The sequence below is a fragment of the Sphaeramia orbicularis genome, chromosome 14 (genome assembly GCF_902148855.1).
Source record: "Sphaeramia orbicularis chromosome 14, fSphaOr1.1, whole genome shotgun sequence".
Classification (NCBI taxonomy): Eukaryota; Metazoa; Chordata; class Actinopteri; order Kurtiformes; family Apogonidae; genus Sphaeramia; species Sphaeramia orbicularis.
The window spans coordinates 5,459,420-5,482,922 of NC_043970.1; the positions used below are offsets into that span (position 1 = coordinate 5,459,420).

At 37.4% G+C, this 23,503-nt stretch overlaps 1 protein-coding gene across 1 annotated transcript in view; it reads right to left on the reverse strand.

Annotated features, from left to right (window-relative positions):
* zbtb16a (zinc finger and BTB domain containing 16a) overlaps window positions 1-23,503 on the reverse strand; it is a 214,586-nt gene that overhangs the window by 149,662 nt on the left and 41,421 nt on the right. The gene's annotated exons all lie outside the window — the stretch shown is intronic.

The window sequence follows — 23,503 nt, forward strand, 5'->3', positions numbered from 1 at the left end:
ATAACTACATGCATCCAGACAATAGTGCAACAAGGAAAGGAAACAGTGCTATATTGAGAAATTAAACATACCTTACAATGGTTCTACATATGTTTGCACCGCAGAAAACACAATACAATACACATTAAAATCTCATGACAACTGTGTCAAACAGAAGAGGGCAGGTGGTTAAAATATAATAGAACACACATTACTATCAAAATATTTGTAGGTGCTTTGTGTTTGGTGCTTATGCAGTAGGTGCCAAGCTTAAGTAAATACAAAAAATGAGATTTCAAACATGAATAAAGAGTGAAAACAGTGAAGGTCAGGTTGCATATGGTGTTAAGAGACTCTACAGTCATGACAACTGTTGTGCAGATGTTGCTAAACTGATGAGGTTGTGGCTCAGAGTCAATACTTCAGCGACAGCCGAGGCCGACGTCACAGTGTTGCTCAGTGTCAACACTGTGTTTATCTGGAAACAGGAGACGGACCTTGTGATTTTTGTGGACAGGAGACGGACCTTGTGATCCAGAGACAACCAGTCCATGAGGTGATTATTTCTATTTGGACTAACACACACAGCAGATCTCAAACTATTATGCAACACTGCTGGGATTGTTTTACCGTAGCCTTGTTAATGCTGCACATCACATTCTGGGATAAAGATAGTGTATAATAACTCATGAGACTATTAGTAGTAGAGCTGAAAATTATCCTGATACGGTTTTGTATCATATTGCATTTCTTTTTTTAGTTTGTGGTTATTTTCCTTGAACATCAACAGCTCTGAAAATAGTAGTTAACTTTTTTATATACATCTTTTTGTCTTTAGGGTTTGTTTAGTTCTCATTGTCAATTAAAGCACTTGTGTGTCATGCACCTTGTTTTTAACTTTACCTTGTATATATACTTTATATACATATACATATTTTTTCTGTCTCTAGTATAGAGTTGGCCATTTGTATATTTTCAGCATTTCTTTGTAGTTTTGTATATTGTCAGTATTTTTTGGTATATATTTTATAATTTGTGTGATAGTTGCTGTAACAGTGACAGTAAAGACTATTCTATTCTATTCTATTCTATTCTATTCTATTCTATGTTTTCATCTTGTTGAATAAGAACTGCTTGCACTCACTTTAAGGAAATGAATAAATTAATCTAAAACTAGACTACAGATGTGTTGTCGTCATGTTACATCTTTTATGTTGTTTTTCTCTTTCACATATATATATATATATACATATATATATATAATTTTATTTTTTTCATTTTGTAACATGTTCTGTTATTTGTGTGTTGTAGTGTCCTTTGTTGTTTCCTTCTAGCAGAGGCTTTTTTACAAATAACTTGAACCCACATTTCTTCAACTTTCACTCAGGACTACACATCTGTTTTCTTTAAAAGTTGTAAGAAGTTGAAATTTATCATGATAATTATTGATAATGACTGATTTCACTGTCGGTCATGTGGTCCTCTCATTAGCGTAAAGTACTATTTCACAGGAAATAAAAGTAAATAAATAAAAATAAATAAATAAAAACGCCTGGACTGTGGCGGCTTATTTTGACACTTGAGATGGCTGCGGGCGCAGTGTTTTGATGTGTCTGACCTCGAGAACTCACAGTTGTGTGTTTGTGTGTGTAGCGGCTCAGGGAGGTTCAGGTGGCAGCAGTGACGTTAAACCATCTGCACTGTCATTCACCACACGTCTGCCTTCCAAGACCTGCACAGCACCCATTGGTGGCCCAAACAGAACCCGCTGGAGCTGCAGTAAACAACAGGCCGGAGGATTGTGTGTGATACTGTGTGTCTGAAAACATCACACAAGCAGTAACTATGTGCTTTATTTTCTTTTCCTGGCAAAGTAAGAGTATTTAATGTTGACTAGGAATACATGTACATATTTAAGACTGCCTGTCCATATTGTCCCACACACATTAAACTACAAGGATGTCACGTTTAGACTGGCTAATCATCACAGTCTTGTTCTATTAGTGGCTTGAATGTTACTGGAGATACATTTTAAAACCTGATTTAAGACTATTTATTACTCCAGCAGATCTAATCAGTGTTTCCAACTCCTAAGGACGAAAAGTATCTGTTGTCTGTTCTAAAAGTCACTAGTAGTTGCTAAATGACATGACCACCTAATTTGCGTAAGTGTAAATGTGCATGTAACTGTAATGAAAGATGTAGGAGAGAGAAAAAACATTGTGTTAGAGACAAAAAAATAGTATAAAAACACCCTAAATATGTTTAGAGCTACAAATGAACTATACTCTGTCAATTCCTGCTTTATTCCAACTGTCCTCCTTAATCTGGGTTTGGGGGCTGGCTAAAGTGACACAGAAGAGACACTCTGGAGGAGTTATTGAGTTTATTTGTTTGTTTAGTTTTTAGCGTCATTTTCTTCAGTTTGGTTTGGTTTTTAAACTTACAGTCCACTTAGGAGCTTACAACAAGTTATGGTAAAACATGAACATTTTTAACCATGACATTTTTCATTTTCAGTCTACATTAACAATCTATATGAACCAAAAAGAGACAATAGAGAAAACTGTCAATGGGAGTGATTTATTCAGTGCAGTGATTTATTTTAGACAAAGAACGATATGTGCTGTCATGTTAGACTCTCCAAAAGTCTCCAATAACAACAGAAAAAGTTGATAGATTTGTCACTAGTCTCTAGAGGGTCTGAAAAATCACTAAATATACCAACAAAGTGGATAAGTTGGAAACACTGACTCTTACAGCTAGGCAGACAGACCGTGGGTTTTTGTGAATGTGACAGAGAAAATCATTTGGTGTCATTTAGAGGAAAAATGTGTGTGTTTAAGTGTTAGAGTCACTTTTCAAAAGTAGCAAAAAGTTAATTCCTTCATTCATCTTCTGAACTCGCTTTGTCCTCACTAGGGTCACCGGGGGGGGGCTGGAGCCTATCCCAGCCACCTATGGGTGAAGGCAAGGTACACCCTGGACAAATCGACAGTTCATCGCAGGGTTGACATACAGAGAGGAACAACCAATCACTCACATTCACACCTATGGGTAATTCTAGGTTGACCAATTAACCTATCTGTATCAGTATCACCTATCTTTGAATGGTGGGGGGAAGCCAGAGTACCTGGAGAGAACCCACGCAAACATGGGCAGAACATGCAAATTCCACACAAAAAGGTCCCTGGTTGGAATCAAATCCAGGATCTTCTTGCTGTGAGGCTACAGTGCTAACCACTGCATCACCGTGTCACCGATAGAAAAAAGTTTCCAAACAAATTTTAAAAAGTTGTTAAATTTGTAAAAAAAAAAAAAAAAAAAAAAAGGTGCCCGGGTAGTCTGAAAAGTTGATACATTTAGCAACAACACTGCTAATTTGGCATCAGTGGAAGAATTTCTCTTGAAAACACAATGTCTGCACTTGTACATGATCTTCAGACATCGTCAACCTTAATGCAACTTAAGGATCTACCTGAGAAAGAAGACTTATAATGATATAATGATTTATAAATCACATTTATAAGCAGCATATACACACATCCTAATGGAATCCAAATCAGTTTAAATGTACAAATGCACATTAATACATTGCTAAAATTAAATGTAATGCACAATTTGACTCATTCATTGAGTGGATTTTAGTTGTCAATGCATACAAAAAGTATGAAGGTATGTCAATCGTGATTTTGTCAATACTCATCTGAGGTCATCTGAGGCTCAATAAAAACTTTCATTCGCATTTTCAATCTGCAGCTACAAAGAGGGAAACAGCTTTGGGTTTTTTGACAAACTCATGAAATTCTGGGTCAAAGAGCAGGTTACCTTTCTCTGCTCCCCAGTGTCACTGTATAAAGTCGTACATTTAACAGGATTTAACAGGTGATTCATATTTGATGGAAACCGGTCTCTATATGTGCTAATATGCACATTGTTAGCTATTCATACTAAACAGACAAGCTTAAAATAAAATTTCTCTATGAGAAAAGAATTAAATGTGACATTCTACAGAGCAGCAAACTCAAAGGAAGCAAACTGATAATGAAGCATGACAATGACATTCCTATTTCAGCCTCCAGATATTCCCCAGTGGTTCCTAAACCTGACTTTGGGAACTGTTTGGTGTTTGTTACGTAACAGCTCTCACTCTCTCTCTGTCTGTCGCTCTACTTATTTATACCTGATGTCTGCTGTAATACGCAACAGCCTTTTACTCTCACCGTATCTGACCTAAATTATGTACTTAATTATAACTATGGATTAACATATTGCTTGCTTTTCATACCACGTTCATGTGTGCACAGCAGCCTTTTAGCAGGGAGAGAACGTCAGCGGGTGAGTATGACAGTCAGTGAATGGAGTGGGCGGTCTGTGCCAACGATCTCTGTCGGCTTCAATCTGTGCCTTTACTCAAACACCAGAGGGTCATGTGACACATTTGGTTTGTGTGTGAGTATGTCAAATATAGCTAATAATACAGCAATTGGTTGGAATTTCACCATAACACCAGTGTTTGTGTCCCCTGGGTATCGGTGCTGACCTCTATCTACTGCAGCTCATTTATACATCTGGATTTAATGTTTCACTTACAGCTTTACAACATAATGTGCTGTGCACTTTTAATACCCCTCGGCCAAATACAGTGCAAGATTCTGTTGAAAGTTACTGCCCTATAATTTAGATTAGATTGTCTTTGAGTAAAACTTAATACATACTTATATATATTTGAAAGTACTCAGATATTATAACTGCACAAGGCCATTTGACCTTGAAAAAGTAGGTTAAGGTGACCTATTTTCAATAGGCTTCTGCTCCATGCCAAGATGAATCCACAGTATAAATTTGGTGCAGATATCTCCAGATAATGTGATTATGTCATTGAATGGACAGATGGACGACAAAACGATTACACTACCCCTTTGGCCAGAAGTTGACTGAGGGGTAACAAACCAGCACAAAACATGCCCAAAATGGAGTGTGACGCCGTCACCTTCCTGTCCACACACATACACATAAACCAGAGTTTTAGCAAAACAACAGAATACATACTGTAAATAAAAACAATTTATTGATTCTTTTTTAAATTGTAGGCTTTAAGGATTTTTAGACAATGCAAAGCCCTATCAGCGCCTTTTAATAGGCCTGTGTTACTGCTATGCACAGAGGAAGGAAAGAAGAGAGAGAGAGCGGAAAATATATTGTGCGAGTGAAAGGATAAAATATGTGCTGACAGCTTTTTGGCTAGAGGGCCAGAACACTGAAATAGTAGCGTCTGGGTGTCAGGCCAGGGTCGCTTCTTTCACTGGAGAGCAGACTTTTCCCGACCCTAGTGAGAGAAACATCACACACCACCATGACCACGCTGATAATGGAACATCTGACAGATGATGTTCTGTTTAAATGTGACATGAACACACCTCAGATGACAGCTGAGTACAGTTATTTTACATTTTAAGCAGTGACAGGTCCTGGAAAACTTTAACAGTAACATAAACTGACTGCTTACTGAATGACAATGTCTCCCAAGATATTTAGGCCACTTTTGAGGTAAAATATTTTTCATGTGCTACTTTTAACAACTTATTCGATCTGTAGCTATGACTAGTGGAAGGTACAGGGGGTTTGAGGTGGAGGGTCTTTCTGAGCAGCAGTTGTTTAATGGTGGGTGGCTGGATCAGGCAATAGGAAGTGGAGGGGTTCTATTCTTTACAACTGGTTAGAGAAAGCATAAAGGATGAAATCGATATGACTGCTAATGCTATGACTCACCAGACACTTCTGTGGGTGTGTATAGAGGTGGGAGGGGGCAGACAGGGGGGAGGATGGTGGTCTAAACAACAAACAGGACCTTTATAGCTTCTCCATGACACAAGTGAGTACTGTGTATTACAGGACTCAGACTTGAATATACATATATAGGCAAACATATTTGTATCTTCAGCAGCATGTCCAACTTTTGATAAAATCTTGGATTATCATCCATTTTATTTTCTAGTAAATCAGGCAACTGTGTGATTCCCTCTTGCCTGATCCTTCCTTGGGGTGGCGTCTAAAATGCCAAGGAAAGAAAAGAAAAGAAAGAAAGAAAGAAAGAAAGAAAGAAAGAAAGAAAGAAAGAAAGCTATTGTTATAACCAGTGTTGACTTTTTCCTCTGCATTCTGGGCCTTTTGGTTAAAGGGATATTTAATATGAATATCAATTGAGTTCATTCTGCTAGTGCTAATTAATGTGATAATACACAACCTGACCAAAAACAAAACAAAAGAAACAAAAACAAAAAAAAAAACAACTTGAATTTAACAAAGCAATTATTTATTTCAGGTCCTTCCATTGGACAATTACTGCAGCAATGAATATGTCTGAGTTGCAACAAGTTATTTAACTCTAACTGATGTAGTGAGTGCCTTCTCATTTCTTAAACACCCATCAGTTTAACAGAAACCATAAAAACTGAACATTATCAGGTATCACTGGGTTCATCAGGTCTGTGAACAAGCAGGTAAAATCATTTCCACACACAGATTGGCCACCAGAGTCCAGAGCCTAAGTCAAATGAGAATCTTTAGAATGTTTTGAAGAAAACGCGACTCTCCCCTCACCAACACAAGATCTTACATCAAAAGTTCTTGAACTATGGAAGCACAAAATGTTGACATTTCTTGTGACACTGTATAAACATTACTAGTGATGCTACAATGAAAATGTTCAGTAATAGAAGCTAAAGGCAATCCACCAAAATATTGCACATATGTAATATGTAATGCAAATGTATGTGTCCAAATTTTGTAAGTAAGAGGCTGTAGAAACCAGCTGGTGGAGGTGGTGTGGATCATAAGTATTTGGTAGTGGTGTAGTGTTTTGGGTTTTTTTGTGAGTCAGTCAGTGTTAGCCTGTTGAGTTTCACCCTTTTCTCACCTGAATGGTGACACCATCGTTAAACATTTTAATTAGCAGTGTGGTCAGTGTTTTACAGTAAAGTAGCTTCACAGTTTTTATTCTTGGCTCTATATATGGTTGGCATGGAACAAAAAAATGTTTATTTCTTTAGTAATGGACAGCTAGTACCATGAGGAGATGCACATGTGCTGATCTTTTGGTAAGACAACTATCCTTTTCTTCTGTCAGAACTACAGTTATTAATACTTATCTATAGTATATCAATCACTTAATCAGCAAAGCTTTGTTTCCTTAATTTTGCTGCCGCTAAACATTGGTTCCACTGTTGTGTTTCACACGGATGGTTATTGTGATGCACATGATGCCGGATCAACACAAACAACATGAAGACGAGGACAAAAAGGCAGAAAATGCCAATAAGATTTCACACAAACATTAAAAACATTTGCCGCTATTTTTTCCAGTTGTTTGCAATGTTAATTTTGACAACAATTTTTAATTTAGTTTTCATCATAGTCTTTAGATGAAAATATTATTTAGTTTTAGTCAAAATTTAGTCATCTAAACTATTTTAGTTTTAGTCTAGTTTTAGTCAACTAAATATCATTCAAATTTAGTTAAATTTATTGTAGATTTAGTCGACTAAATTCTTATGCAATGATATAAAGGGTATCTGAGGTCATAATTTTCACTTTGATTAAATGAAACTTCTAAGTATTATAGAATGGCATTAAGATTTGAATGTGCAGTACACATACATTTCAATGATGTTCTTTCAAATACAAATGTATCTTTAATTGCCAAAGATTTCATTAAAGGGCATCTGAATCACAATAGAAAAACAATGGTAAGTAGAGTCCTACTTTCCCCCACTAAGATGTGCATTAATCATAACAAACTACACATGGCATTCTCCATGAAATTGAAGATTGTAAAAGCAACAGAGCCACTGGTATATAATAAACCAATTTAACTATGAATAGCACCTGAAACAACTTCAATGGCTAAAACTGTCAAAAGCATTTCAAAGGATGTCACATATAATGCCACCAAGGACTTGAACTTGGTATGTGGAAAAACAGCATAGAATTGAAAACACATTTCTAAGCCTTGACAACAGCAGTAAATACCACTGAATAATACTGGGAATAACCACGCAACATAGTTTACAATGCGTCTTGTTGGCCTTAATATCAAAAGTAAAATGTTCCCATATATCTGCTCTTCTCTTTCTCCAAAGCGACAACATCTTTTGTTTCCCATGTGCAGCTTTACTGTCGGCTCTATACACTGTGCCAGCGGTTAGATCAAAACAAATGTAAGCGCCTTCCACGTGGCTCAAAAAGTTGAGTTCTGATTGGAGCTCTTCTCAACTCGTGCAGTCTCCTCCACCTTCCAATTGGGTCTTGTTCTCAAGTTATCCCGCCTCTTCCTCCGATCGAGTGGATGTCGTCTCAACTCGTCCCTCTCCCTCTTTCTTCTGACCGGATCTTGTCTCTGGCCAACCTATTCATCTAGTTTTTATTCACTGATGAAAGTGCCACTACATTTAGTCAGTCCTTCTCTCATGAATTACTTTTTATGTAGTTATCGTCTTGTTTTTGTCAGAAAATATAGTTCGTTGACGAAGACTATGCACTAAAATTGTTCGTCAAGAAAATTAACACTGGTTGTATGTTAGTTTCATCTGAAGTTGTTAGTAAGTTAGTAAGTTGGATCCAAATGTGTTGAAGACTGCAGAGCACATACTGTTTGTTGATGTATTTGTCTTTGTTGCTGTTTGTATCTATAGATATTTTTCTATATGGGTGCTTCTATAAAACTGGGTTCATTTTGGTACCTGGCACTTACAATAAAAGAGAAATTTAGGCATATTTCCCCCGATGATGTACCTAATGATGAGCTCAGATAAATGCAAAAAAAATTATGCTCTTGCTCTGAGCCATCCCAACGAATTTTTAATAAAATATTGGGGCCAAAAGCAGAACAAAAATTAGGACAGGAAAAGCTACCTAGGTGTCAGAGCATTTTATCTTTAAAACATCGCTTGAAATGGTCTTCTATACCGCGACAAAGATCTTGTGTTAAATTTGATGATCCTAGTTGTTGTTCTAATCCAGACATGCAGTCTTTTCATGAATCAGCAGTCTCATTCTAGGTTTCGTGTGTAACCCATTGTGTCCACTAATGTTACATGCAGAACCTGCCCAGTGATTTTGCAACAGCGGTCATTTTTGTGAAATACTCAGCCTTGCGTAATTAGTTTGATTCCCAAAATGTATCAGTGAGAATAAAGAGATATTTTAAAAAATAGTATCGCATAATTTTAATGTCCATTTTACTGTGTTACACGTGGATTTTGTATAAAAATAATGTAAAAATGTGTTTTATCTGAAAAAAACTGTTTTTCTTTTATATCAGTAAATGTTTATTTTTAAAATAGACCCAAAATGCTTCCAAACTTGCATCATAACATTAGTCTACACCTTGTTTTAATTTTTAGCCCTCTGTCCTGTTTTTAGGTGCCAGTTTCATAGAAGCACCCATATACTTTTCTACTGTTATTGTTATTTCTATATAGATATGTTTTATCTATCCTTTTGCTTTTATACTTTTTGTGGCTGTTGTTTCAGCTGATTCTGGAATAAAGGACAAGTTTTGTCATTTTCAGACACGTCTGCTTCACATGTTTACTATTTTTTCACCTATTCAAATAATCGTTTAATCGAATCAAAGAAAATAATCAATAGCTGCAGCTCTAGTCAGAACCGCAAACTCCCACAGCTGCTCAGAGAACATCCCTGACTACTTGAACAGAGTGGGCATCTCATTGTGTCTCATGCTTGGTTAAATCTGTGCCAGCTGGGCTGCCTTTCTCTACTCTGTGTGTGTGTTTGGCCTGTTTGTCATGAAATGCACAGTTCAGGTCCTGAATCAATCATACATGTAGATAGAATCCAATAAGCAGTGAACAAGACTGCAGCTGGGGTCTACTGAGATAAGAGACAGACAAGAGAGAGAGAGCCGCTCATTGCCCATGTTGGCAGTGCTCACTCTATCTGCCCGTCTCAGCAGATGCCATATTACAGGGAGGGTAATTAATAGCCCAGTGGGGCCTGGGTGTGAATCGCAAAGACACCCTCTTACACTGAGAAGCGCACACACACACCAAATAATAATGTCTCCATTTGCCCCCTGGAGCAGCTTTGTGCCAACTAGCCTTCACCTCATTATGCCAATCTAATCAACCGGGGTGGTGTGGCGGAGGGCTGGGGGTGGGGAGGGGGGGCGAAAAGGGAGGGAACAAGCTGTCCTTTCTCATTCGGCCTCTCACTCCCACTGTCCATGTGTTCATTATAAAGAAAGATGTGATCTTAATGAGAATGTCATCACACTGAGCTGTTAGCAACAGCCAAATGAGTCTGTTTTTTTTTTCCTTCAGATTGTACCTTGGTTCCATAATGAGCTGTTCCTCTGCTCCAAGAGGCTAAAAATGTAGGATTTACCAGCTGCCAGCTCTGAGCTGCAGCTGGGTTTTCACTCTGCACTTCTCCCTCTGAGCTGCAATGGGTAAACTATTTACAGTCAGGATGCCAGCAAACTACTTTAAAATAATAACAGGGATTAAAGTGGAAACAATTTCTTGACCCAAACTTTGCAATGTCAACTTGACCTTCACTTTTTGTGCCAAAAAAAGAACGAAAAAAAAAAAAGTCCACCAGTCACTTCATAGCTGACTGATTTGTCTCACATTTCTCTTTTAATATTAGACATGCTGCTTGATTTTTTTTTTTTAAGCAAGGAGTTTATTTCTGTATGTCTACATGGTTGGTGTTGACTTTAGCAGGACAGCATTATTTGCTGATCTGTCATTCATTACTAATCCAAACACTTCCTGGAAATGTACCCATTTCTCATCATACCACACAGTTTTATTTGGACATACAATATAAATCTACGTTTACTACTACTAAAACTCTGCAGAGCTTTGATCAGCTTTTAAGCAAGGATAATTTTAAGTTAATTAGCCAAATGTTCTCACACTAAGTAGCTTTCATTTCCAAACAAGACTGGAAAACACCAATTTATCAAATGTTATGTTATTATATATTATCTTATTCAAATATTATACATTATCTTTTTGTCGATAGCAATTACATACTATATTATTTATTGTCTCTTAACCCCTTGTTGCTTGCAGTTATATTATATGTTTATAGTTATATTCTATATTTTTCTACTATGTTCCTTGTTGCACCGTGGGCCTTAGAGTTTTGGAATTTCAGTTTTCTGTACAGCAAAACTGACAATAAAGCTGACTTTGACTTTAAACTTTGAGTTAGGACCAAAAATAAAAAAAATAAAAAAAAACAACAGTATAAGTGAGTAGGTGGCTTTAGGAGTGAACCAACACAGCTGAGGTGGTGAACAAACTGCCTACATGAACATGGACACATTGTCTGAAGCTGGACAACATCAGTTTCCCCATATTTTTCTATAATATTCATGCTCAGTCTACCCACCACAAACAGACAAACAGCCTGACCTTCAGTGTTCAGAGGCAGAGTGGTTCTAAGCAGATGTACTTAGCAGCAGAGCGCCTCCTCATAGGGTCCTGCTGGGGTGTCAGGACAGCATTTACGGCGTTTCGGTAAACTGCGTCGGTGCATTTGTCCCCTGTAGCCTCATTGAAATCAGGTTCTTAACAAACACATCTCCATCCTCTTATTTTGCAGCTGACCCACTCCCCCCCCCCCCCCCCCCCCCCCCCCCCAACACACACACACACACACCGGCACCGCCAAACTCCCCCTGTGTGTTACCTGAGACAAGCAATTTACCTTTTTTGTTGTTTGCCTGACCTAGAGAAAACAATTTCAGAGGGGTCTTCCTGCGCTCTTAACAGCCCTTCGTTTGAACAGGTAAAGGCGACTGGCGTGCCACAATGGCTTTTTTTTCCCCCCCTGGAAGATGAATTGGCGAGCTGTCAGCTTCAGACAGGCCGAGTAGCAGTGTTTCTGTAATGGGACACTGGAAGTGTCTTTGATTAATGGAAGAGCCATACTGAGCTGTTAGGGAACCCGCTGCGGCCCAGCAAGAGCGATTGAGTGGCGGATACATGCCGACAGATGTGCGAGGGAGCGCGGGCCTCGATACCAACAGAGGAAGAAGAGGACAGAAAAAAGAAGACGGTAATCTGCCTGGCTTTGAGCCATTGGCCATTTTAAAGTGAAGCCTATTTTCACATTGTCTTTCATCATACAGATCGATTCAGACCTCAGTCTTGTCAATTGCTCGGCTTTAGAAATTCTCACATCTTTGCTTCCTTGGCTGCAGCTCTGCAATTTTAATATCAAAAATAATGAATGTAGGGGAAAATTGAAAATGATCTGTTTTGTCATCAGAGCAGGATGTGTGCAGAACACAGTTATAGAGTTTAACTCATCACTGCTGTCCAGTGGATCAATTATTTCTAAATGATCTTGAACACAAAGTCTGTTATGTTTATTATTATGATTATGTAATAAATTATTACATAATTAACTACTATACACATGTAATATACATGAAATAATTACTTCAGTCAAAACCTGGATTGAACTGACATGTGACTTTGTGGTTAATACAGAAAAACACAAAAGTAACGCAGTAACTGATGGAGCTGCTCAGACCCTCAACAGTGAAAATAGTAAGTTACGCTGTTAGCTAATGTAGCCTGATTTACTAACTTAAATACACAAGAGGCAGCAACAAAACACAAGACACATTCAGCGTAGGATTGTTATCATGTTAACAGGTGAACATTTACAACTCAAACTAAAACCTTGTCCACACAAACATGGACATTTCTCCAAACAGATATTTTTCTTCTTGGTTTAAAAAAAAATCTGTATTAGAGAACTCTGTATTGGATTGTAAAGAGATATATTGTAAAGTGGTTGCGCACTTTACAAAATACCTCTTTACAAGCAAGACTAAAAAAATACCACAAGCTGTCAAAGGAGCATGTTGGTCCAGTGGATAACAGTCCACCAAAGTTAACCTCACTGACTGGACTTCAGAATTTTAGCCAAGGCATTCATCATTTAAACTCAAAACAAATAATGACTGACAGTTACACCTGACAGATACAGGAAGTCTGTCCTGCCACATGTCATTTCACTGTTCAATAACTCACATCTGTCTGATGTTCAAACTCTGGTCATAAACCTAATGTCACTCTGTACTTCAGTGTCATTTTACACCATCATAATATGGACCATTACAGTTTAATTGTCCAGGCTTTTTTTTTTTTTTTTCCAGGACCGTTGTTATACTTCTAATTACCTCCGCCAGGAGGTATTGTGATCACTTTGCTTTGTGTGTTTGCGTGCAGATCTGTCTTGGTGGAGGTCTGTACTCTCCGAGTGCTTTTCTTGTTTATTATGTATAGTGTGTTTGCTCTTGTGTTCTATATGTTTTTACTGTGTCATGCTGCTGAATTTACCAGTCTGAGATCATCTATCTATCTATCCATCTGAAAATATTGTGAGAACATTGTTGATTCATATCCACACCAGCTCTACAGCATTGAGCAAACTTCTTGTTTGGCTTGAACAGTAAATTGATAAATACTAGTGGAGGAGGTTTACACTTCTGTGTTCTTTTTTTACACCACAGATGCAGCTGCATCACCAGAAATAGAGATTGTGTATTGAATTGCTACTAAAGTAGGGTTAAAACTACAATTCTTAACAAGGTTAATTTTCATCTCCAGCTTTCTGCAGGGTCACTCACATTATGACTGGGAAATTGACAGCATTTTCATCTCAGAATGCACCGCACGACAACCTCAAAATGGCACTAAAAATGAACATTTCGATCAGTCATACATATTTGACGAGTGCTCTGCATGTGGAGTTGTAAAACCCATCTTGCCTTCATCCGTCTTGGCAGAGCTGCAGCCCAGCAGAGCCACAAAGCCACAGTTGTGGAACGCTAGCCATCCTCCAACTTGAAGAGGCACCCTTAAGGCCGAAAAAAGGACTTTTTTCTTTTTTTTTTTTACTGCACCAAGGACACTAAAATCTTATATCATGGACTCAGAGAGCAAGACTTTTCCCTTCATCCATTAGCTCCATTTCTCACTTAGGCTTTTTGTCTTTACGCCTCCAGCAGATACACAGATATTAACCCATAAAGATCCAGTGTTATTTTTGTGGCAGTTCCCAAATTAATTTATCTCTCTTTAATTTCTCTTTCTTTTTAACCTTTCTTAAATCATTTATCACCATTTATAACAATATTATCCTCTGTATTTTGCATTTTTCAGTTTAATCATATATTTTTCTATGATTCACTGATCATGTAGATGTTTATGAAAACTCAGAGCAAAATCAAAGGTTATTATATCAAAACAGAGAAAACTGAAGAAAAAGTGACTTTATCAGCAAAAATATCATTCTGTCATTTATCAGGCTCAATGGGTTTTACTGGTGAATCAATGTAAAAGATGATGGTATTTCCAAGTTAACTACAGAGCCTCTGAACGTCCAAATGGGTCATATCTGATGACCATGAAAAGATGACAAACTGCATTTTACGCCAATTATTTAAATGTGCTGATAGGATTAATGGCTCAACAGGTATTAAACATTTTGAATCAGTAGATGCTTTGTGTCAGTGGTGGTTTTTAAGGGTTAAAAAAAAAGACAGCATCTCAAATAAAAGTCTGACAAATGTGATTTCATTCCTCTGCTCCTCAGCTAAAACACAACTATAGTGAGAGTGAATACACACCAGAACTCCGAGTCGTTCTGTAAACAGGCCGTGATTCTAATTCCTCCCTGTACAAATATGTCAGAATAAACACTTATCGTTGGGAACAGCTGAGTAGACTTGTGGAATTTTCTCCCCCTCTCCAAAAGAAGATAGCAAAATATAAATACTCGCATTTTAAAAATGCAAGCTGATAAAAATGGAACAAGATCATCCATCCATGACGACCGCTGTTTACAAGACAGCTGGAACAGAAGGTTCCAGGGCCGCTCTCTCGCCGCTTTTTGTTTGGAATAATGCTTGTTTATTGGAATTGTGGCATTGCTGTGTTTTAAATGGAAGGAACTGTATTTTACAGGGTAATTAGTCAGGCTATAATCCCACACTCACACAAACACACACACACACACACACACACACACACACACACACACAGAACACTACATCCTAATGCTATCATGTGACAAACCACTTTTATCATCCTCATTCAGCCCAAATTGTGTCATGCACAAACCTCGAGGAAAGGATGGTAACACCTAGATCAAAAGGAAGAAGTCCAGAGACAGACTCAACAATACATTCATCTGACCCCTTTTTTCTATACATTTACCAGAACTCCATTGCAAAAACACACCTACTACACAGAGACAAAATATTCTTAAAGTGTCATGAATTAAACAAAAAACTAGACTTAAAACTAAAACATAATTTATGCTTGATGAATGATGTCAAGCTTTTACTTTTTTGTTCACATTTAAAAAGGTTAATGGTGACTTTAATTACCTCCGCTAGGAGGTATTGTTATCGCTTTGCTTTGTGCGTTTGCGTGTTTGTTTGTGAAATTGTTTGTTAGCAAGATAACTCAAAAAGTTATGGATGGATTTTCATGGAATTTTCAGGAAATGTTGATACTGGCACAAGGAAGAAATGGTTACAATTTGGTGATGATTGGGGGTGGGGCGGGGGGTCTGTCTTGGCGGAGGTCTGCGATCTCTGAATGCTTTTCTTGTTGACTTTGATATCAGTGTGGTATAAACAGAAAAACTTAACAAATGACTACAATAAATATATAAATACTGTTAAAAGTGTCACAGAGGAAGAAAGCAAGCAGAAGCTAAAATAAGAGAATTGACTTTTTCGCTTGACATGATTATTTGAAAGACTTTTTAACCCATAAAGCCCCAAACATCTGTGGCCAACCAAAAGCATCTACTGTAAAATGTTTAAATACATGTTGATCCACTAATCCTATCAATACATGTGAATGAATGGTATAAAATACAGTCTTCAGTTCCTTTTATGTGTTGATACAATAACCTATACATTTTCTCTGAGATTTTATGAACATCTACATGATCAGTAAATTAAATATAGGAGAATACACGATTTACACTGAAAATGAAAAAAGCAGAGGATAAATAAATGTTGATAAATCACTTGGGAAAGACAAAAAACTCATTTGGAAGTTGTGACAAAAACAGTTGTGGGTCTTGAAGGGTTAAGACAAGATTTAACAAAAACGAAAACAATAAGACTAATTTCCCAGAAACAAGACTTTCCTGTTTCTGTATCAGGGATTGGAGGCTTTTAGAGTTTAGTTTAGGACCATGGTGGGGGTTGGGGATGGTCTTTATGTTGGCCCTTGTTTCCAGGGTTGGGGAAGTGTCCCGAGGGAGCACATTCCTCACCCAGAGCACGACTAAAGGTATGTGAACCATCTGGACAAAGCCATGGACCACAATGGCCCTACTCAGGCCACCGGTCCATGTGGTCTAACATCAGGCCCAGCCTCTCACACTGGACACTTTTTCTTTCCCCTCAGGAGCTGGAGGCAAGGAGCTAGATATCCATCGGCTTGGCTACAGGGACGGCCATGCCCTCCACTGTTTGTGTGGATGTGTGTGTTTTCTGCAGTTCCTTCCTCCTGGCTCAGTTCAGGGTGAACAGGGTCATTTGTGAGGCCCACTGTGATGCCCAGACAAAACTGTGTGGATGTAAAGAATGCTGCCTAAGGTCAACATATCATTAGCTGATGGGTCAATGAGACGATTGTTCCCTTATTCCCTTGTTTTATTGTCATTTCAGATTATCATATGACTCAGGCTCTCAAAAACAGCACACATACCAACAATGAATGCACAAGTGAGAACTGAACTGCCTGCTCACCACAGCCTCGTATTACAGACCTTGGGTTCATTTATGACAGTCATTTCTGGTCTGACATGGCTAATGTATTGAAATTAAGGAACGCAGTCAGAGGCAAATGTGTCTCCAAATGCTCTAAAGGACAGTGTAGGTGTAGTCATGTTATCATATCCGATATTCAACATTTTCAGATTGTATGCAGCGGCTGACTTTATCACTCTGGCATCCAGTAACACCTCACCCACATCACTATGCTGCTGGTGACAGGTCACAAGTATTAACCAATCAACAGTGGAATAACAGAAGACATGTTTTGTTGTTGGAAGAGGCCACATGTTTGTTTGTGGTTGTAAACTATTCATAAAAGACACAACAAGATGAAAACAGGACAAAAATTATGTAAAAAATCCAACCAAAAAAACCTCCGGAAGATTATGAAAACAATGCAAACATGTTAAAGTACAAAATATAAAAAATTCAACTATGTGAAAACAATGAAATAACAAAAGTCAACAAGTGACATAATATAATGTAAACTAAGGCCTTGTCCACTCTAATCTTATGGACGCTAAACAGATATTCTTTTCCTCAATTGAAAAAAAACGCTCACACAACTTTTGATTTGTAAAGTATATCTCTCCTTGCATACAGGTAGAGCTGAAACAATTAATCAATTAATCGACTCAAATCAAAATTAAAAAAAAAAAATTAAATAGTCTATTACAGTTTTCCTGAATTGAAGCTTTGTTTCCTTAATGTTTCTGCTGCTAAACATTAGTTCCACTGTTGTGTTTCACAGGGACGCTTATTGTACACACATGATGCCAGGATCAGCACAAAGTTATATGTTAGTTCCATCTTAAGTTGTTAGCAAGTTGTATCCAAATGTGTTGAAGACTGCAGTGCACATATTGTTTATAGATGTCAATTGACTTGTTTGTTATTTACATTTATAGATATTTTCAAATACACTTTTTATGCTGCTGATATTGTTATTTGTATATAAATATTTTATATCCCTTTACTTTTATACTTTTGGTGGTTGTTGTTCCAGCTGGTTCTGGAATAAAGGACAAGTTTGTAATTTTCAGACACCTCTTTTTTTTCCTATTTTTCTTCCTATTCAAAAAATCATTTCAGCGATAGCTGCTGCTCTACATACAGGTATAGGTTCATTACATAAAGCAACAACATGCAGGCACAAATAGAAGTGTGACACCGTTGTTTTCCATTGTCTCTGTTTGCTTTGTTTTGAAAGTTTTGAAACTTCCCTTTCACGTTCACTTCGGAAAAGCTTCTTAGAAATCCTTCCTAAAGTGCCATTTACATGTAAACAAGAGGTCCTAACAGAGAAAAATATCCATTTTGATATATATATATATATATATATATATATATATATATATATATATATATATATATATATATATATATATATATATATATATACACACACATACATATATACAGGGTGGGGAAGCAAAATTTACAATATTTTGAGGCACGGATTGAAAGACAGTGTATGACCAATTAGTTTATTGAAAGTCATGAGAATTTATTTGCCACAAGAAAATTTACAAAATAGAAAATGTTTTTATTCTATGTGTCCTCCTTCTTTCTCAATAACTGCCTTCACACGCTTCCTGAAACTTGCGCTAGTGTTCCTCAAATATTCGGGTGACAATTTCTCCCATTCTTCTTTAATAGTATCTTCCAGACTTTCTCGTAATAGTTTTGCTCATAGTCATTCTCTTCTTTACATTATAAACAGTCTTTATGGACACTCCAACTATTTTTGAAATCTCCTTTGGTGTGACAAGTGCATTCAGCAAATCACACACCCTTTGACGTTTGCTTTCCTGATTACTCATATGGGCAAGTTTCTGAAAAGGTATGGATAATAGTGTTAGGTATGATTATGACATCAGTATATGTTTGGTTTCAAAACAACTGACGTAGTGCCTGCTGAGAAAAAACAACTAAATGATCATTGTAAATTTTGCTTCCCCACCCTGCGTGTGTGTACACATTATATATATATATATATGTATGTATTTTATGTTTAAAATAATGAGTAAAATAATAAGTTTTGTGCAGGTTATGATCCATTGCTGTTTATACTATGTGATATATAACTGTTCCATGTTCTTGTTTTTATGATTCCATAACTGCTAATTGAAATGCCCACATAGGATCACTGCACAAAGTCATGACAGCCTAGTGAGCCCAGGGGCCGACAGGGGTCCACAGGGGCCCAGGCCCCTCTCAGCCTCTGCTGAGTGCTGTTACAGAGCTGAGTGGGCTACTCACATCCAGAGCAGCAGGGCCAACAGCTCTGCAGCTGCATCTAATAAAGAAACGGAATTTGATAATCAGCTGAGACAGTCAATTTGCTAATAAGGGATTCTAATTAATTAATCAATGTGCATTTGGTGGGAGTGGGCTCTATTGTCAAGAGCGGTCAAGTGCAGTTTGCTGGGCCTCTCTCCTTCTCCCCTGCTCATTGCTTAACACATAAGTTGATTTCAATTTCATTTGGCATTCGGTAAATGTTCTCAGAGCAAAGAGAGAAAGAGAGAGGAGGGACAATTTAAGCTCAACACAAGGACGTTAAACTGATCAGATGGGAACTTTACTCAGCAAGGATTTGCTCTAAAACAAATGCAAAAATGTCCTTAACATTCTGAAATACAGAAATCCTGTGCACGCATTTTATTTTTTCCTTTTCCGTTGTTTTTTTTCCACAAAGTAATGATGACTTACTGGAGACATGGACAGACTCCTGTTTATCATAAGACCAGAATTATCTAATACCAAAATACACTGCAATTATGTTTAATCCAAATGTTTTTTACTGTCTTTACACTTTATTTTACACTCTTACACGCTACCCATAAAACTAACAAATTACCACACAAGTTGCAAGTTGAAAAATACTTGAAAAACTACTTGATCGGCTACTATCGCCTAGTACCGTCTACTTGCAGATATGTGAACCAAGTTTCCATTTTTGCGGACAATACAATTCTATTTAATTTAATTTAATTCTTATAACTAATAAAAGCAGGAAATATTAACAGAAAATATTTTAATTAATGAATGGTATTTCAGTACCATTAAGTAAATGAGTCAGTTACTTCCTTTACATTGATTCTAACCATACTTGCTTTATTGTAACATATATGTCTTCATTATCAATTTTATTTTATTTTAACCCTTATTCCTTCCTCTGGCATTTTTATATCATTTTCCTCACCTTTTTTGTTTTTCATTTAGTGATCATTTTGTCTGTGTTTCAGGTTGTGGCATGAATTTTGGCAGGAACTTTTTTTTTAGTTAATTTTTGTAAATCCAGTGTCTTTCACACTGCCATGTCTTTTATATTCTGCTAATGCATTTTGCACCCTCTAGACACCTTAATGGCATAAATGTACATCCACAAGAAAACTGCTATAAAATAAACCTACATCACATATTTTGTTTTTGTTTTCTTTTTTTTTCCTTAAACCTCTTAAACAACTTCAGCCCTTCTCAAAACTTCCAAATATCCAAACATTTTCAACATTTTAAGCCTTTATATACCAGTTTAATTATTTGAATAATTAGTTATTTATCACAACAAAAAATTGTATTTTCCATATACTGTTATAATTAGGCAGTGAGGTCTGGGATATTTCAAAGATTAGCAACAAAATTGATTTAATCTCACTGCCATTACAGTATATAATTGTAATAAAAATGTAATATAGCAGTTTTGTGCATGTACATTTTTGCCATGAGGGGAAGCAATTTTGAGGAGGACACAAGGGTTAACATATGTGAAACTTTTTTTGAATCCTGCCTTTTGTTTAAATAAAGTGTGACTACGATGATAAAACTAAGTGTTGTTAATTGCTTGCCTTTTCCTTTTGCTTGCCTATATGGCTGTTTTTCCGTTAACGGTTTTCACTGTTTCTTTTGTTGCATTGTCGCACTGTTCCATCTCAATGATGGTTGTTACCCCGTGGGATTTCTGATGTCTGATGGGGGACAGTGTGCGAGAGGTTAACGCTCCTCTTATGTGGCCAGTAAACAAAACGTGAACGACGTTCAACAGGTTTTACACATTAAACATAATGTGCACCAACAGCTAATACAACAGACTCAAAGTATTTCTTCATTTTAATGGCGGCCGTTACACAATCAAAGTCTGCTCGACATAAATGAGCTCATGAGCTTAACGGTCTGACACAAACGTTGTGCGCTGCAGCTTGTAGCAATAACGGACACACAGACTTAACAGGTCCAGCAAAATGTGTGAGCACGGTGTGAACACTTTGACTAGTGTAAAGACATTTGGCTCATGAGCGTTATGTTGTCCTTGCTTTTACCTGAGGAGTTTGTTCACTTTCACTTTTTTTGGTTTTAAGATGACAGGACTTTTTTTCTTGTTATGTACAATTACAGTCCATCAGTATGAGGGGGTTTCTCATAAAAGTAGCACAGTTTCAAAGACTATTTCCTATTACTATAATTCCAATTTTGCAATGTGTATCATAACCAGGTTATACATAGAGCTTTAAAGTGCAAAAGTAGTAGTAGAAAGAGTAGACAATTTATTGAAAAATGCATTTAAAGTCAAACAGGCTGTTCATCAGCTGATCAAAAGTTGAAGACGTAGCCTTAAAAAGACCAAATCTGTGTAAATTTCTGTCTTTTAAGTCATTTTCTTTCATGCATTCAAAGTGTCATGAACTCTTGATGACAAAGGTAAAAAGTCTTTCTGTCTTTGAACGTGGCAGGACTGTTGACCTGCACAAGCAAAACTCACGAGCCATGAGGTCAGATGCAGTAAGACAGTCATGTTAACTTTCTTAAATGATGCTGAGAATTATAAGACAAAGAAGTAAAGTGGTAAAAACAAACTTCCCCTGGGGCTGATCCTTGAAGCAAATTAAAGCCCTTACTGATGCTAAGTTACAGCCCAGTGACCATAAGACAACATCTGTGAGAGACGGACTTCAACGTCTTCAAAAGATCACATCTCCTGCTGTGACACAAACTTACCTGTTTGGACTTTGCAAAGGCCTCAGTCACAAAGATTATTACGAACGATGGGTTCATAAGAATACAAAATCTGTACAAATCTGTACAAAATCTGGAGTTTGTACACATTTGTGGAGGGAGCAGTTGTTTCTTACAGCCGTCTTACAAAGTTGGTACTGCTGCCGTTCAAACTGCAAGAGCAACTTGAGGCCTCTGTGAGAAAATGTGATTTTGCATCACATGAAGACCGTACAGTTGCCCCATTCTTCGTAAGGGTGCCTTGGGATCTTTCAACATCATATCTACAACCACCTCATAAATGTTTTAGTCGTAAGATGGCCGTATGGCACCCCTATGTGCAACTCACAGCACTCTCAAGTCGTTGGTAGAAAGATCTTACGCATTTTCAGAATACTTAGATTAGTATAAAAACAGTGGCTGTGTACTAAAAGTCCTGTGTCGTGATCATCACATTCAAAATGGCAATGATGCCCACAACACTGAAACTTCTACAGCTACAGCTGCAAGACGAAGAAAAGGAAGATCAAGCGGTTTTGGCTACTCTTTTGGTCCGGCAGCGGCAGAAGAGGAGGGACATTCTAAAAGGCTCAATTTAAACATAAGCTTAACGTCACTTAATGTCCAAAAACCGTGGTCAATCATCACCATATCATACATGGACATCTCTAACTGTGTTCACTTTCACCTCTCCAAAAATCTAAATGAAAACCCCAGAATTATGGATGCTGTCCATGTTAAGCCTTTTCCTCTCTATAGGCGCAAATTTTAAAAAATCTTATTGTTTTTTTTTTTTCATTCATTCATTCTTTCATCTTCTGAACAGCTTTATCCTGCAGAGGATTGTGGGGGTGCTGGAGCTTCTCCCAGCATTAGAGAGGTCCACACATAATTTGGTGATGATTGATCGCTGTTTTCAGATATTAAGCTACGCTAAGCTTTTTTACATTAAGCATTTAGAATGTCCCAAAGATGCAGAGAAGACAGAGACATTGGTGGGTGTGGCTGTGGATATAGAGGCAGCACCTCTACGAACAGTACAACACTCTTTAACTAAAGCCTGACTCATTACTACCCTCCGGTTATTTTCCCGTAGCTAGCAGAATAAAGTAATAAGGTAGAACTTAGAGAAACACTGATATATGAAGTAATGTGATGTCAAGTCAAATTATTAAAATTTGGCCAGCATGTGTTTTATGTGTTTGGGATCATGCGCTGTCCATGGTGCTGAAATACAGACTCATGTAGAGAATATGTGAGGAAATACTGACCTGCACTGTTAAACTTAATAAAAAATTAGGAGTCATAATAAGACATCAAATAAAGAAATTTGACGTAGAAAACATAAGAATAAAACAAAGATACACAAGAATAATAGAAGGAACTGAATGTTAAAACCACTAACCGTCCGTCACCCAGTGCCTAACCCTAACTGTCCGTCACACACATTCTCTCCATCACCCTGATCCTTGTCACCCTGTGGACTCTGCACTATCTCCCTCCAGGTTTTGTGTTGTTTCTTCATGTTTATTGTTCCGTTAATAAAATACTTTCCCTTAAGCACCATGCGTTTGAGTCCAGTCATTCACTCCGTCTTGACAGTTTGTATACGACCCCCTCTAAGAATGCCATGAATGTCGCACGAATAGCATACTACTGTCTATTAGGAACATCTTA